The sequence below is a fragment of the Tachypleus tridentatus genome, chromosome 13, assembly GCF_004210375.1.
Source record: "Tachypleus tridentatus isolate NWPU-2018 chromosome 13, ASM421037v1, whole genome shotgun sequence".
Classification (NCBI taxonomy): Eukaryota; Metazoa; Arthropoda; class Merostomata; order Xiphosura; family Limulidae; genus Tachypleus; species Tachypleus tridentatus.
Genome location: NC_134837.1, coordinates 139,733,806 through 139,750,271, shown reverse-complemented (window position 1 = coordinate 139,750,271; position 16,466 = coordinate 139,733,806). Strand labels below are relative to the sequence as shown.

The window sequence follows — 16,466 nt, the reverse complement described above, 5'->3', positions numbered from 1 at the left end:
AATCCTTAGAGAGACAAACTTGGTTTGAGACCATTTTTGAATTCTGTGAGATTAATTCAGTCAGTGTAGCAAATTTCAGCCTTCTACCACCATTACTATTGCAGCTTTAAGAAGCCAAAGTTGCCCGAAAAGGAATTTGCCAAAAATTAAAAAAAAAATTAATTTTACAAGGCTCTAAATCAGAAACTATTAGAGATATTGATCTAATCTTTGGCAATTTTTCATTATATGGGTAGATGAGCACATGTGAATGTTTTCAAGGCATTCTGAGGGGTCACCTGAATAATTTTTCAAAATCTGGTTGATTTGACATGGAATGACCCTCAACCAACTGAGCATTTCCAGAATTTCTTGTGGTCTCAAAAACAGTAATAATGCCCAATATAAAATATTACATTCAAGTTGAATCTGAATTCCTGCCATCTTGATCATATTACTTCTGTTATGTAGTATTTTACTATTAAATATCAGAATCATTGGAATTATAACATGGTTGCTCTACTGACCACACAGCTGATAAAAACCCTTGTTAGCAAAGCCATTTAAGATATTTAGTAAAACTACAATTCATTTCTCTTGACAGTAACTCACATTCAGAGAGTAAAAATTACTGTAATGATTTGACACTAAGCAGTTCCTTTCTATTCATTTATACAGTAAAATTAGATTTTGTACAGTAATTTACAAACTTCAACATAAAGCAGTAAAAGATTCGAGAGTTATCTTTACATCCAAACAAAAATACTTAACTGTAAATGAGGTTTAAAAATTTCTGTACATGAAGCTATACAAATGTATGAACAAAGAATTTGATTCTTCAAGGCTGTTCTCGTACACTTAACCTTAAAAAAAAGTGAAAATTTAAACTTGCCCTCTGTCTGTCCTTAAAAAGTAATCAATTCCCTTCTTTTTAAAGTGTCAGCCTCCACTACTGCCAATGACAACTTTTGTAATTTCTGCTTAACAACTAACAGCAACTATTCAAGCAGAAATAACAAGTTTAACATGTAAATGAGACCAATCATTGAAACTTTCAAGAATATTGTGACCCACACATCTATATATTTGTATACACATACTGAAACATCATAAATACTCATCTGTACATCAGAACTATCGACAAATCTGAAAATGAATAAGAAATAAAATATAATACTTTCACCTAAAGAATTTCTAATGAACGAAGACCCGGCATGGCCAAGCATGTTAAGGTGTTCGTCTCGTAATTCAAGGGTCGCGGGTTCGAATCCCAGTCGCACCAAATATGCTTGCCCTCCCAGCCATGGGGGCATCATAATGTGAGGTCAATCCAACTATTCGTTGGTAAAAGAGTAGCCCAAGAGTTGGCAGTGGGTGGTGATGACTAGCTGCCTTCCCTCTAGTCTTACACTGCCAAATTAGGGACAGCTAGCGCAGATAGCCCTCGAGTAGCTTTGCACGAAACTTATAAACAAATAAACAAACTAATGAACGAAAAAGTCTTGAACCATTACTTTTGTAAACTCACAAACAACTAGTTACATGTCACTTGTCAAACTATAATTGGTTTTCCATTAAAACATTTTCTGGCGGATAAAAACCTATAAACACGAAACAGCTAATTTTCTCTTTTGGCAGCGGCAACATTTCGAACCTCCAGATATGGTAATTTTTTCAATATCGTTCTAGCTCTTATTATCGTTTCTTTGTAACATGTCAGTACACTCGTCTGGTAATTGGAAAAATTCGATGCTGCTGTCCGAGCTCCGCTATTACACTTTATTGTTTGTTTCTTTCGTCAACATTTAACATTTTGCACCGTGTTGCTGGGTTATTGGTTTCTTTTAGATATATATACAAAATGAAAAAAATAATATGTGTGATGATAAGGATTAGGATTATCTTTCTTCAGTAATAATGCAAACAGGATACGATCTATGCTGGTATTCTCTATTAATTAGAGTGTTGAGATTCATGATATAGATTCTCATGGTTGTGCTGAATAATCTAGTTTGTTGCTGAATATCAAACTTTATTATGAATAACCTTAAAATAATAGATGCAAAATAATTAGATCTGAGCAACCTGCGCAAACAAACCATTTTTGCATTTAGGTATTAGCAGTACATACTTTTTGACAAACAAAAAGAGAGTGTGTGTTTCTCTTAGAGCAAAGCCACATCAGGCTATCTGCTGAGCCCACCGAGGGAAATCGAATCCCTGATTTTAGCATTGTAAATCTGTAGACATATCGCTGTACTAGCAGTGGGCAAAAAGAGAGAGAGAGAAACAAAACTGGATTCCTATTGATAGGTGGGAAGAGATGACCAAAATTTAGTTGAAGACAAACTTTAAATGTGTAATTTTTATTTCATTTTTAAGGGACATGTATAAACTGTCACCAGCTTTAGTTTCATTTATACAAAATATCAATATCTTTTTTTTTTTATGGTATGTACTTATGGTAGCACTTTTCCTGCTTTAACAGGATGCTCTGAAACTCAGTAGCTACTAAAAATACTGATATGTGACACCTAGTATAGTTTAATAAAATCATTAATTATATATTAATATTTTCCTTCACATAATAGTGGGTCACAAAGGCAGCTGTTTATATTTATCTTTCGTTATCTCCTCTATGAGGTACAGGCATTGAAAAAAAGATACACACGTGCTTACAGAATCCTAGGGTTAGATCGAGTCCAAATCAGCAGAAAAAATATCGGCAAAATTATAAATAGATATTCACATAGTTTTGTTTGTTTTGTGTTAGAATTTCATGCTACATGAGGGCTATATGCATTAGCCGTCTCTACTTTAGCAGTGTAAGACTAGAAGGAAGGTAAGCTGGTCATCACCACCCACAGCTAACTCTTGGGCTACTGTTTTAACAACAAATAGTGGGATTGGGTGTGCCATTATAAGAAGACGAGTATGTTTGGTGTGACGGGGATTCAAACCTGCGATCCTCAGATTGTGAGTTGAATGCTTTACCTAACTGGCCAGAAATTCTGTGAAGCATCTTCTGTATTAAATATTTACTCTAATAATGGTTTATGATATAAACTTCAAATCAAGTAAGCATAACTATATCAAATAATTCATGTGTTAGGTATCATTGTAAGCTATATTTAGGTATTAGCAGTGTATACTTTTTGACATACAAAAAGAGAGAGAGAAACAAAACTGGATTCCTATTTAATTACTCTGTCGAATTAAAATAAAATTGTTCTGTTGAATGTTAAAACATTATCCAGCGAAAATAATGGGATGCCCAGTATATGTAACGATAGTAAATAGGCAACTATCGCTTGCGCGTCGTTATAGTTCACGAATAACTTTTTCACTTTCAACAAAAATTTACACGCTGTTGACACCAGTAACTTACAAGCACTACAATATACAGAAAAAAAATTTTTGTACAATTTCACGGCTGATCGATAGAATAACACACATAATAACTAACAGTTATGAATTATTCACTAATTACTGAATGAACTGATAACTAAATACTCAGAATTTTGTCTTTATAGTGTATTATTATTTTTAGTTATTTCACAGAAACTCTCGATCATCAACCCACCTTTAGGAATATTTTAGGCTTTCTAGGACTATTTTTATAAACTTTGAGTCTAGCGTTTTCATGATATTAGCAGCTCTCTCTAACAAAGAACTAAAATAAAACACTGAAAATAAAGCTTATGGCAATAATTTCTGTTTAATGTATCAAGCATTTTATCAGTAAAGTCAAAACAAAAATATGTAAATGTAATTTATCCATACATTAAAAACAATGACACACAATTTTGTAATCGACAGACATTAACATTCAGTAATTTGGTTTGCAAATTATTAATTGTATGTTTTCTTATAACAAAGCCACATCGGGGTACCTGCAGCGCCCACCGAGGGGAATCGACCCCCTGTTTTAGCGTTGTAAATCCGTAGGTTTACCGCTGTACTAGCGGGAAGCCTTTTCTTATTGTCTCTTACCCCACCTACTTATTTTCCATAACAACCTCTCTCTCTTTTTTTTCTTTTTTTTTCATTATTTCTGCCCTCACGACCCAACGCCAACACACCATAACAATTGTTTTTGTAACATGACTATTACATAATCCGGAATTACACGGGCTTATCTTAGAAGAAAGAAGATTACGAAGAAAACATGTGAGAACGCGAAACAGGAAAAAAACAACAAAAACATATTAACAGGATACACGCACTAATCAAAAGAAAGATAAATGCATTAATGAAAGAAAAAATATCATTTTCTTGCACACATTTAGATAGCAGTCAATATAACCATAAAGATCTCTGGGGAAAAAATCAAATCTTTATCTTATGACAAAAATAATTATAAACTACTCCATCATATTAAATACAATAACATAACAGACAAACTGATTTCGATAAAACTGGACTTCTAGAGAAATATTTCACAGCTTCATTCTCTAATACAGACTATCCACACTTTAACATTCAAATCAAACATGAATGTCGATAATTACGTTGCCTCCAATCCAGATCTTTTGCACCCTGAGTTTCCAATTAACCTAAATGAACAAATAACCCTAACCGAAATTAACCCATTCGACAGGAAGATCTCAATAGGTAAAAAAAAATAAATAAAATTAAAACCCTCAAGAACACCGCTCCATTCCATGACGAGATACAAAATGTGATCCTTAAGAATCCATCGTCCTCTCTCCTTATACACCTCCAAATGTTATGAATTTCTCTCTATTTTCAGGATATTATCCTTATACATGGAAAAGAGCAATCGCCATGGTAATACCAAAATATACCATCAACAGCTCAAACCCAGACAACTTCAGACCAATAAGTCTTCTCAGTTGCTTTGGGAAACTGCTGGAAAAAATCATTTCTAACAGACTACTCTTGAACTGCTAAAACAACAACCTCATACCAAACATACAGAACTCCTTCCGCAAGGGGAGGCAAACCATATACCACTTAACAAAACTTACTAAATCCAAACATAGAGCATTTAACAACAATGTCTAAGAAAACATACAAAAAGCATTTGATTATGTATGGCCTCAGATATCGTCTGCAAAATATGGGAGTTAGCTCCATCACCCTGATCTAGGTTTCTAACTTTCTCACAGACAGAACAGCCATGGTTAAAATTAACAATACTTTCTCTAACACATTCAATATTACAGCAGGTGTACCTCAAGGATCTGTTCTCTCTCCCCTACCATACATCCTGTTTGCCAGCAGTATACCCTTCCTGAGCCTACTCCACACTTATTTCTTGCAGTATGCAGACGACATTGCCGTCTGAAGCACCTCGAGAAATCCTCTAATCGCTGCAGACAGAGTTCAAAAATCTCTAGATACCATTCTCGAGTGGTGCGACAACTGGAGAGTAACCCTCAACCCCCGTAAAACAACAGCAATTATTTTCCGCCATAGTCTAAAGAAACAATTTAAGAATATTAAAAAAGTGAAAATCCAATTCACAAATAAGCCCAATGACCATATTTCTAGGTATTACCTTTGACACACGTTAAACATAGTACGCACATTTCAAATGCATAAACACATCTGTAAGCAAGCGAATTGCCCACTTAAAAATAATTGCAGGTACGAATAAAGGATGCAGCCCTGAAACGCTAATCACAATATACACAGCGTATATTCGACCTGTCATAGAGTATAGATGCCAAATCACCTTCAACTACTCAAAAAGTATTAAAAACATCATAATATTACAACAAAACAGAGTTCTTAAATTAGCCCTTAGACTCTCCAAATACACCCCGATTGCCTATCTACACAAATGCAAATGATGTAACATTGAAACACTTAACGATAGGCTAGTCTCTCTTTCAACAAAATACTACAACAAAGCAGAATAACGAAACCCCCTCACGGCCACCCTAAAGATAATGAGGAGCGCCCCTTACAAAACAACATCCCCGTGCAACTTGTATCTAACACTAAAACAACCAGAAACGCACTGAAGTCATTTTACATATGTTTATAACTGTGTTTATTCCTTTTACAGGCATGAGCACAGAACAGGTAGATTATTCGGTGCCTGTACTGTGAATGTGGGTTTTTTTGGGGATTTACCGTTTTCCCCTACATCTAATTCTATGGGTCGTTTGGTTCATCTTAGCCAAGGCACTGGACTTATAGATTTCTGCCACCAAGTGGCCCTGATAAAAGTCCGTTAGTCTTTTGAGTTAATTATTCGTTAAGATCCTCCTATCTTGCTTCTTTTCTTTGCAACTCTGTCGACATCTTTGAAGTAACCACCTCCTTCACTGAAGGCTTTGGCCTTCGCTTACCTCGACGCCCTCTAGATATTTACTAAATCTTACCAACTCTCGCAATAAGCATTAATTGAACTTTCTACTGACTCCGAAAGAAGGAATTTCTTGACGTTTTTTAAAGAAATGTTATTCGCGAGCGGGGCGAAAGGGAATAATCTACATCCCTGAATAGCCTAGTTGGAAAAGTGGAAAAACTTTCCTCAAAACTGAATACCTGCCATAGATTTTTGTTGTTGTTGTTTATTACTGTGTTTGTTGTGTCCTAGCTTATCTGGTGAGTTATGTACTCAGTGAAACGCATCGACGGTAATGGTTGTGGCGAACTTAGTATGGTTAAAGTTCATTTATTATAATCCTTTTTCTTCTTGAGAATTTCTAAGGAGCAAAAGAAAGTAATGTTGAAAATATTTTAGACCTAACGTTAATGCTTCATGACAAGGATAACTAATTTCATCATCATATTTCACTTAACTTCCTTATTCGGCTTCTTATTTTGGTTTACTCTCATTTTATTAAATACAAATCAAATCTCAAAGAGAGTGGAAAAAAATCTAAAACAATGTCCAATATTTATCTGTTTATTAAAGTTTTATCCAAATATTACTCTTTCTGTATATATAACATTTGATGCAGCGATCGAAGCACATACGCGTCAAATACTAAATGTTATCATTAAGATTATTCGTTTTGGTTTCTTATTTATTGTTATTTTATCTGCCTTTTAAATATTTTGGGGTGACTTGCTTTCTTAATTAAAATAATAAAAATATTTTCATTCCACCGCTTGAATTATCCTTTTATTAATGATGCACAGAAAAAACATCACTTCACGTGTTAAAAAGTAATTGCGCCAGTTCTAAACAAAGCACCTCTTTTTCTGGTGTTGTACTGTTACAAATATTCGCCCTCCGCTAGTACAGCGGTATGTCTACGGATTTACAACGATAAAATCAGGGATTCGATTCTCCTCGGTGGGCTCAGCAGATAGTCCGATGTGGCTTTGCTATAAAAGAAACACACACACACATACAAATATTTCTGTTTGTACTGTCGTGACATTAGTAAAATGTCCACATGCTATGAATCACTAGAAGAATTGTGCATTCTATAGGCTTGCAGAATGACGTGTGAAATTCGAAATAAATAAACAAAAATATATGTTGCTCTTAATTTTGGTTTTATTTACTACTGAAACAGGACACTTTCGGGTATCTGCGCGAATACATCTAGTAACTAGAGGGTTCTAATCTTCAAGTTTGTCTACAGTAAGTAAGTGCAAAATTTGTGATCCTGGTTATTTACTTTAAAAGAAAATTGTGAAAACGGTAGTCATTTCTAATAATAATACATTAAACCTAGTCCAAAGATCTGTTAAAATAGCTCAAAAAGCAGCTATCTATGTCTTCTGAATAATTCTCTTTTTATAGTAGCTTAATTCCGTCCGAAAACTGAGAATCTGGGAAGAGTGCGGTGCCGTCTTCGATAAACAAAGTTTCAAAAACAATTTTTGGGTTATCGTACCAATGGAGTTGTGTTCTAAAAGACCTATTTTTCTAGTAATTTTTTTGTTAAATTCACATATGTTGACTTCGGGCAAAATTCCTAACCTTTTGTTTGCGCTGCATGTAACATCAAAGCTGAAAACAATAAATGGCTCACGTTTTGATTAAATGACCTACATGAAAATAATGGAAGCAGATCTCGCGGTGCGTGCACTAACTCATTCAAGCGTGTGACATCACAGCTGTTTGATTTAACACGAAGTTTGCTACAGTCTTGCACATAGTAACATTTTAATGTTTTCTTTCAAAGGGATCGCTGTTACAATCTACTTGAAACAGTTTCTCTCGCACAAGTTACGATATTTAGGGATTAGTAGTTTCTAATCCATCGTGTTTTATCAGTAGGACTGGCGGTGACATAGTCATGTCAAACGTGATATTTCGTGAATATAGAAAAAAAACACAGTTGTTTCGCCTGTTTTGTGTTTTAATACGAGTAAAATAGTTCTGTCTAAAAAGAAAGTTTCCACTTCAAAATGTATTCGTGGTCATTACACTTCCCGCCAATTCAATGGAACGATAGGCTACACAACAAATAGGCCCTAAATGTCATCGCTTACTTCGTTTATTTAAATCTAAAACAACAGAAAACATCGTTGGCTTTTTAAACACACCTTTATGGACTATTCTATTCATATGTAAGTTTTTTTAAGTCTCTAATAACATGAGTCAAACACACACACATATACAGATACTCAATTTGATACTTAACCGTTTTTACCCTTAAGTAAAACCTTATCGTGTCGACTATCACTTAATCAAATAGTGTCTGTCGTAACGTTTTAATTTAAGAATAAGGAAGAATACAATAGATATAACGATATTTTTAACAAACCATTTAATCATTTCGTGAAGATGGATATTTTTTTAAACAATATATACTTACAATGTTTTAGAATTCAATGAATAGAACTGAAAGTTGACTTATCCACTTTGCATGAACTGTTATCGCAGTTGGAAAGATTTAAAGACATTGCCAACAAGCAAATACGTTTCGTTTATTGCGAAGAACGAAACATTACAATACGCTATCTAAGAAGTTAATGTTTTAATATCGATAAAATATTTTCGTTGACTCTGTTTATCTTCTTTGTTCCTAGTATACAGCAAGCTAATATTTGGCGTGCCTTTTGGTAACTTACATTGAAAAACTATCGTAAAGGTCCTCAAATTCATGTTGGTGCTTAAAATGAGTCAGTAGTTTCTAGAATACAAATTTATAGGTTAATTCGATTGTAGTTTTTAACTTACTATGAACGACTTTTCGTTATCAAGCAAACAGAAACCGTCTAACACTTCTAGCGTTATAACGTTTCAAGTTATGGCTCGCTCTAAAAAGGTATTTTTGAAATAACCTAAAACTGTGACATAGAAACCATTAGATGTTTCGGGAAAAGGAAAAGTCATTTTTCTGAGAAACATTAGCCAGCGCTAGTTTTTTGTTCAATGTACGATTCGAGTAAACGGGTTTTCACAGAACAGCGCCCAATGTTTAAATTAGTTCCTAATGTGTGAGCTACAACAAATGAAAAGTCAAACCAACCATTTACGAAGCTATCACACTCTCGATTAATTCGGAATTATCCACCAGCCAGAGTAGCTACTGTCCATGAAAACATTTGTTTCATATAGGCCTTTTTCTCGTCTCTCGTGATCAATTCTTAAAGTCGTTGTTACACACATACGAAAAAAAAAACAATCTGTCAGCGACAATTAAACATACTACATTACTTTAAGTGTATTATATACTTGCGTTATTCTACTATTACTGCTTACATTACGAAAGAGTAATTATTTATTTATTTCGGAGGAAAGAGTTCTTGCACTGACTACATTGACGTCAAAGTCACGTGGGCTATAGATGGCTCCACTGAAATAGATGTCACTTTCGTTTCAGGTAATAAAACTCACAAATTTATTTATCTCAGTGATATGCACGAAGCAAGATATGAAGAGAATCAGAATATCTGTAGAGTGTATGAGATGTATCTTTTGTCAAAAGCGATGTTTACGCTATCGTCAAGCTTTACGAATATTTTACTTTTACTGACATGGTTGTTTACTGCTAATGCCTTGAAAGGAATATGGCAGCGTTGATTGAAACAGGACGCTTTGTGATGTCACGTGCAATTCAGTTTTCAGCTATTAAGTTACATTATTACACCTGAAATTAAATGTACTGGAATAATGTTTACTTATTTTATGCTTTGAAATACTTGATATAGCAACGTCACATGTTCTGTAACATTATAATAATTTACTAAAATGATCAGATCGAACCACCAAACCAGAAACGAGCTCTTAGACTGTTTGGACAACATTTTTCTCTGTTATTTTCGCTTTTTTATTAATAAAAAACATACTTTATACCATTTAGAATTAGCCCATTGGGAACTTGATGGAATCGGCTTTGTAAATTGTTAAATTCACACTCTCTTGTCTTTATTGTTTGAGATTTTGTTGTTGTTTAGTTGATTTTGAAGCACAAAGCTGCACAATGGGATATTTGTGCTGTGCCACACAGTAGCAAAACCTGTTTATTTTTGTGTTATAATCTTTCAGACATACCGCAGAGCTACTGGGGGCGTACGAGAATGGAATAGCCAAGTTATTTAAATATCTTACTGACAAAGTTAATGTCAAGATATGAACGACATATTTCTTTCGTGCAGTGATGTGATTTTATAGTCTACTAGCATACAGTGGCTAGCTGCTGCCAATGATCAGTGATTCTGGAGAAATTGAAATAGCTCACTGGAAGTTTGGTATTTGGTGCGTATATGTGATTAAAACGAATTTGAAATGGCAGTCACTGTATTAATTGTTCATTGAGAGCTGTAAGGTGTCTTTGAAATTTACTTTTTATTTTATTTTAAAGATAACTGTAATCCTAGACTTTAACGAAATGTATTTACCAATTGCTTCGAAATTTTTAATAAAGTAAGGTGTTTTTATAAAAAAGATCTGTTAAATTTTTCACATTTATAAAATATTAAACATTTTACAGCATTTTCATTGCATTAAATCTGTGGGTCAGACCTGGCACAGTAACTAATGTGCTGGGCTGCTGATTTAAAAGCGAATTGGAATGTTTTATACCACTTGAACGTTTGATTTTTTTCAATAGATTTGTTAATGGTACAGTGATGTCAGCATAACATTTACGAAACTTCCTGTAATAACTAGCCATTCCCAAAAATCTTATCAGAGTTTTATTGTTGACAGGAGTTGGGTAATTCACAATACAATTAGCTCGATTTAAGAGGCTTTCGAAAGATGGATAAGATTCAAAGGAGCAACAGGAATTTTTTAATTGGGTGTTCCGACCAACTGACAGGCATAAAAAGTTTTACAAAACTGTCTAACATCTAATCTACTTTTTAGCCAAAAGAAATGTCTCATAATTTTGTCACGAGACTTGTTGACACTTATATGATCTCCCACGGGGAGCTCATGAGCAAATTTTAATATTTCATAATGATATGCTTTCAGAACAACAATTCGATAAACTACAGTCCAGTCATCTGAAGCTGGCACATTTGGAGGTCTCCATTTTCTCATAAGCATATCATTTTTTGAAAAATAAACCACTTGGAACTTTCTTCAGGTTATTTTTTGGGAATGCATATTTAAATAGTGAAGAAATCTGCGGATCCTTTTCTTGCTCAGCGATCAGTTTACTTCTAGCAAACGGAATTTCATCAAATAAACCAGATCCCTCACGTTTATCACTGTCACTCACAAAGGAATCGTCAGTAGGATAATTATTCACAAGATCCCCATTGGTTACAGAATATGTCTGATACAAATCTATAATGTCATCCTCTGAATACATATCTATTATTTCAGAGATGTCGAGAAACCCACTTGTTGACAAATTTATATGCAAAAACGGCTCGTTTGGGTTGAGAAAATATTTTACATAGAAGAGCGAACAACGTTTCGACCTTCTATGTAAAATATTTTCTCAACCCAAACGAGCCGTTTTTGCATATAAATATCTATTATTTGTTCTTGGCTTGATTTCTTAGTCTGAGCTCGAATCACAGAACCCGAAGGAAACACACTGAAATTTCTTCAACAACAACATTTCCATCTTCAGAAGAAACAGTGATAAACTCGCTAACCATATTGGGTTCGGCAACAACTTTTTTCAAAGTCAAATTATTTCTCAGCAATAATGATACACCCTTAACTGGCAGATTAAGTCTTACCCTAACTACACCTAGTCTAGAAACTGGGTCTGATGCTAAATAAACGTTATGACAAGGAATATTAACAAAGCTACCCTCAATACTTTGAGGAATAACATACTCACCCGTGACAAAACTCGAACCTAAAGACAATACACCCTCTAACAACAATGATTGAGTCCTTCCAGTATTACGTAGAATACGGATGGGTATGGGATTGATAGTCTCATTTGTCAAAGACACAGAACTAACAGACACAAAATGTCTAAATATCTCCCTTGCTACATCAGCCTTTTTATCAGTGGCCAAATCAAAAGCATCGGATGATCTAGTGAAATTACGTCCATTTGTGGACACGAACGCAATGGATGTTACCTCCTTTTCTTTTTCAAGCACCAATAATCGGACATAACATTACCAAATTTAAAAAAAGGTGGATATACTTTTATGGTTTGAAGAAGTTTTATTATGACTGTCTAAGGATTTCGAACTACAGGAGCTAGAGTTTTAGGAGAATCATCAACTTTACTGAATTGAACAGATACAAATACAGGTTTGTTATCAAAAGTGGTTTTATGTATTAAAGTTGAATCATCGGAAAGAGCATCTTCCTGTAATGTTTCAACTTTTCTCATCCAAGTAAGTTTTGAAGTCGTTAAGTGCACAACATTTAAATTCCTCATTTAGACAAAATTGTCTTAGTTTATTGAAACTGTTGTCAATATGCATAGTATTTACACTATCGATCAAAATGAACTTCTTTTTCATGTGCGAATTCTATATAAATTTCACTATCTTGGTTGTGATAACCTCGAAACCTTTGGCGATAAGCTTCAGGTACGAACCTGTATGTCTCGAGAATAGTTACTTTAACATTATTAAAATTTGTATAAACTCCTAGAGTTAGAGAGCGGCATAAACTTCTTGTGCTTTACTGGTTAAAACACTTTGTATTAATAATGACCATTTTCGGTGGGCCTTTCCATGGTTTGGGCAACATTCTCAAGATTTTGGAAATATTTATCAACTTCATTTTCATTAAGTGGTGGTACTTTAACATGTTTATTAAGTTCAAAGTGACCGAAGAAGGTCGAAACGTTGTTCGCTCTTCTACATAAAATATTTTCTCAACCCAAACGAGCCGTTTTTGCATATAAATTTCTCTTTCGACTTCAATGCGAGCTTTCTCGGCCTTGAGACGTTTATTTTATTTCAGCTTCGATACGAGCTTTTTCTTTCTCGACCTCAATACGTTCTTGTTTTTCTATTTTTTTGTTTCGATATGAACTTGTTAAAGTTCAATTTGTTTGTGTTTTAGCTGAATCTTTAACTTATTTTTATTACATAACCCAGTTTGACTAGTGGGAATATTAGACAATTCTCCTGATGCTTCCTCAGACAACAAGTTATTGTTGACTATTATTTCAATAATTCACTTTTTGTAGTTGACTTTTTCTCATTGATTTCTTAAAATTTAGTTCTAAAACTTTGGCAGTTTCGAGCAATTCACTCTTGTAATATCTTTCTAGTTCTTCGAGAGAGGGTGATTCAAGAAAATCTTTATAATAAGAAATGATCAAATTTTCTTGACAAATATAATATGGATTACGCTTTTAATTTTAATTTAAATCATATTTTGTCTCTGATTCAGATCTCGTACACGAGCTGTCAATTCTTTTATGTTACGTACATTTATAAATATATATTTAACTTAAACAAACATCAATATTAAAACAGTGCATAATTTTAAATTTGTAACACTTCCCTTTTATTAGTAACTGTATAATAGCAACATCTGTACCTGATTCTTGAATTTTCTTCTGAACTGGTCGGCCAGGGTTTAAAAAATTATTTCTTTGAATAACTGATGCCTTATTCTTAATGATATTTCCATTATAGAATTTTTCTAATGGAACGCCCCTAGTGGCACAGCGGCATTTCTGCAGACTTATAATGCTAGAAACCGGACTTCGATACCTGTGGTGGGCAAAGCACAAATAGTCTATTGTGTAGCTTTGTGCTTAATTACAAACAATGAACTGCCCGAAAAATTTCTGTTGCGATATTTAATTCCCATCCATAACCAAAGCAGTCATCCTTCAACTCTTAAGTAAGTTTTCGTCTCAACATTAAGGGCTATCTGATTTATTCCTACCACCTGAATTAAGTTTCTTGCTGAGTCAACGAAAGGGAGAAAACATGCGGTAAATTGTAAACTGAGCGACAACACCAGCTGTGATAATCAAAGTAGATGTTCCCACAAATAGGCTGAAAGTAATATAAGAGGATCCACTCCAGCATGGCGGTCAAAATACAGCGATGCAAGGGTTAAAAACTACACTCTTGAAATTAGGTTTGAACATTTTAGTACAGTGTGATACTCGGTGTGATCAGTAATTCTACGAACTTGAAATTATAAAATCTGGGATTCGATTCCATGCGATAAACAGAGTGCTTATGACACATGGTGTTTGCGTTAAAACGACAAAAATACAGGTTAACAATTAATACTCAGTGAAAACCCTTTCTTTTCCTATCATAACATAGAATAATTTAAGTATCGTTTATTTTGTTGTAAATCACAAAATTAGACAAGGAGCCAAGGATTTATAACGCTAAAAATTGGGTTTCGATATCCCCAGTGGGTACCGTAAAGATAGTTCATTATGTAGTTTTGTACCTAACAACTACTATAACTGTATTTGATACCTATAATAATCCGTTAATATCCGGACAAAAAACGAACTACCAGTGAATGAAGCTTCTAAATATTCTTATTATAGTTTTGTCTTATATTGATTTCTTAACACTAGTGTGTTGTGTAGTAGACATTAAAATGGTGTCACCTAATGGACGATTAACGTTACAACTTGCACTGTCGTGACGTCAGTAACACGTGCGCATGTTATGAATCACGAGAAGAATTATGTACTCTGTAGGCTACAACATGCAAATTTGAAAAGCAAGAAATAAAAAAAATTGTTACTCTTAATTCTGGTTGTATTTACTTTTGAAACAGAACACTGTATGTCATGCTTTACACGTTGCGTGATTATAGAACTCTTCATGTTTGTAATGTTTAGTTATAGATTTACCCTACCTCTGTTACCAACTGATCCACCATTATCGTTGGTATTTCAGCATATTTCGCAGATATCTTAACTTCTAAGCGTAGCCTTTTATTCCGAAAGAAACGACGTTATTTTAACGTACGAGTTACAGTAAGAGTTTTTCTTTTCTTTATTTTTTTAGGTGCGTAAAACGAAAGAAAAGTGCGGGAGAAATATATGGCTTTTCACCTTAGATATAAATATCTGAAAAAAAAAAGGTTAGTCACATAGTGGACGAAAATAATGACATCGTTAATTTCGTTTCCGTTATACTTATAGGAAGCTTGAAAATGCATTTTTAATAGATGTTTCTGTCTTTTTTTTTTCTCTTCAAATTTCTCACATTAAAACATATACGCATGTAGGCATAAGTAAAATAAATTCCGTATATTTTCCCTAAATAATCGTTTCGACATCACTGAAGACATAGCATTGTTGGTACATAAGTTAGACATAGTTTTATTCCAATAGCATGATGTATTTAGTTTAAAACCCACTAACTCTAACGACTGCGGAACCACAGTATTGGCCAAGATTCTGTTTTCTTTCTTAAACCCTGTTGTATTGGTTCTTAAAGCCACGAGTCGACTAAACTGATTAAACAGTTAATAAACCTATCCAATTAACCCCACTTTTCCAGCACTTGATTTTTAACCCCTGTGATGTACACGGACTTGTCAAAAAATGTTTAAAATGCAGGGATTATTTCAAAACCTCTAAACGGTTATTTGAGAAAAGTCTCTGTAAGTGTGGATGTCTGCTTACAAACATCTGGATCGATTGTCACCAAATCCAAATGAATGATAAGGGAGCGGTGTTCGGATTTAGGCTCCTACTTCTTTCCCGTTTATTGAATGGATATCTAAGTCAATTTATTTCTCAGCAATAATGATACACCATTAACTGGCAGATAAGGTCTTACTCTACATACAACTGGTCCAGAAACTGGGTCTGATGCTACTTCTTTCCCGTTTATTGAATGGATATCTAAGATAGTGTCCCATGACACCTTGGACACGTTTTAATAACCTTTGCTAAATTGAACTAAATAAACAGAACATTATATCATCCACTATAGTCAACTATTTCACAGAGTCAGTATTTAGAAACAGTGTTTCAGCAAACAGTTTCTATTTTAAACTTTCAGTGATATATTGTTTCTTAATATTGTTTAAGATAGCGCTATATACGTTATTTGTAATTATCTGTTTACATTTATTTTGTATTTGTGGCAAAGCTAGTAAGGCTATTTGTATTGTTCCTAATATTGAACTACTCATCAGGTGGAAAGCACTGCAGTCAGCAGTACCCTAA

The 16,466-nt window shown here is 34.0% G+C and overlaps 1 protein-coding gene across 1 annotated transcript in view; it reads right to left on the bottom strand.

The window, feature by feature from the left end:
* LOC143240082 (calsyntenin-1-like) overlaps positions 1–16,466 on the bottom strand; it is a 97,412-nt gene that overhangs the window by 41,303 nt on the left and 39,643 nt on the right. The gene's annotated exons all lie outside the window — the stretch shown is intronic.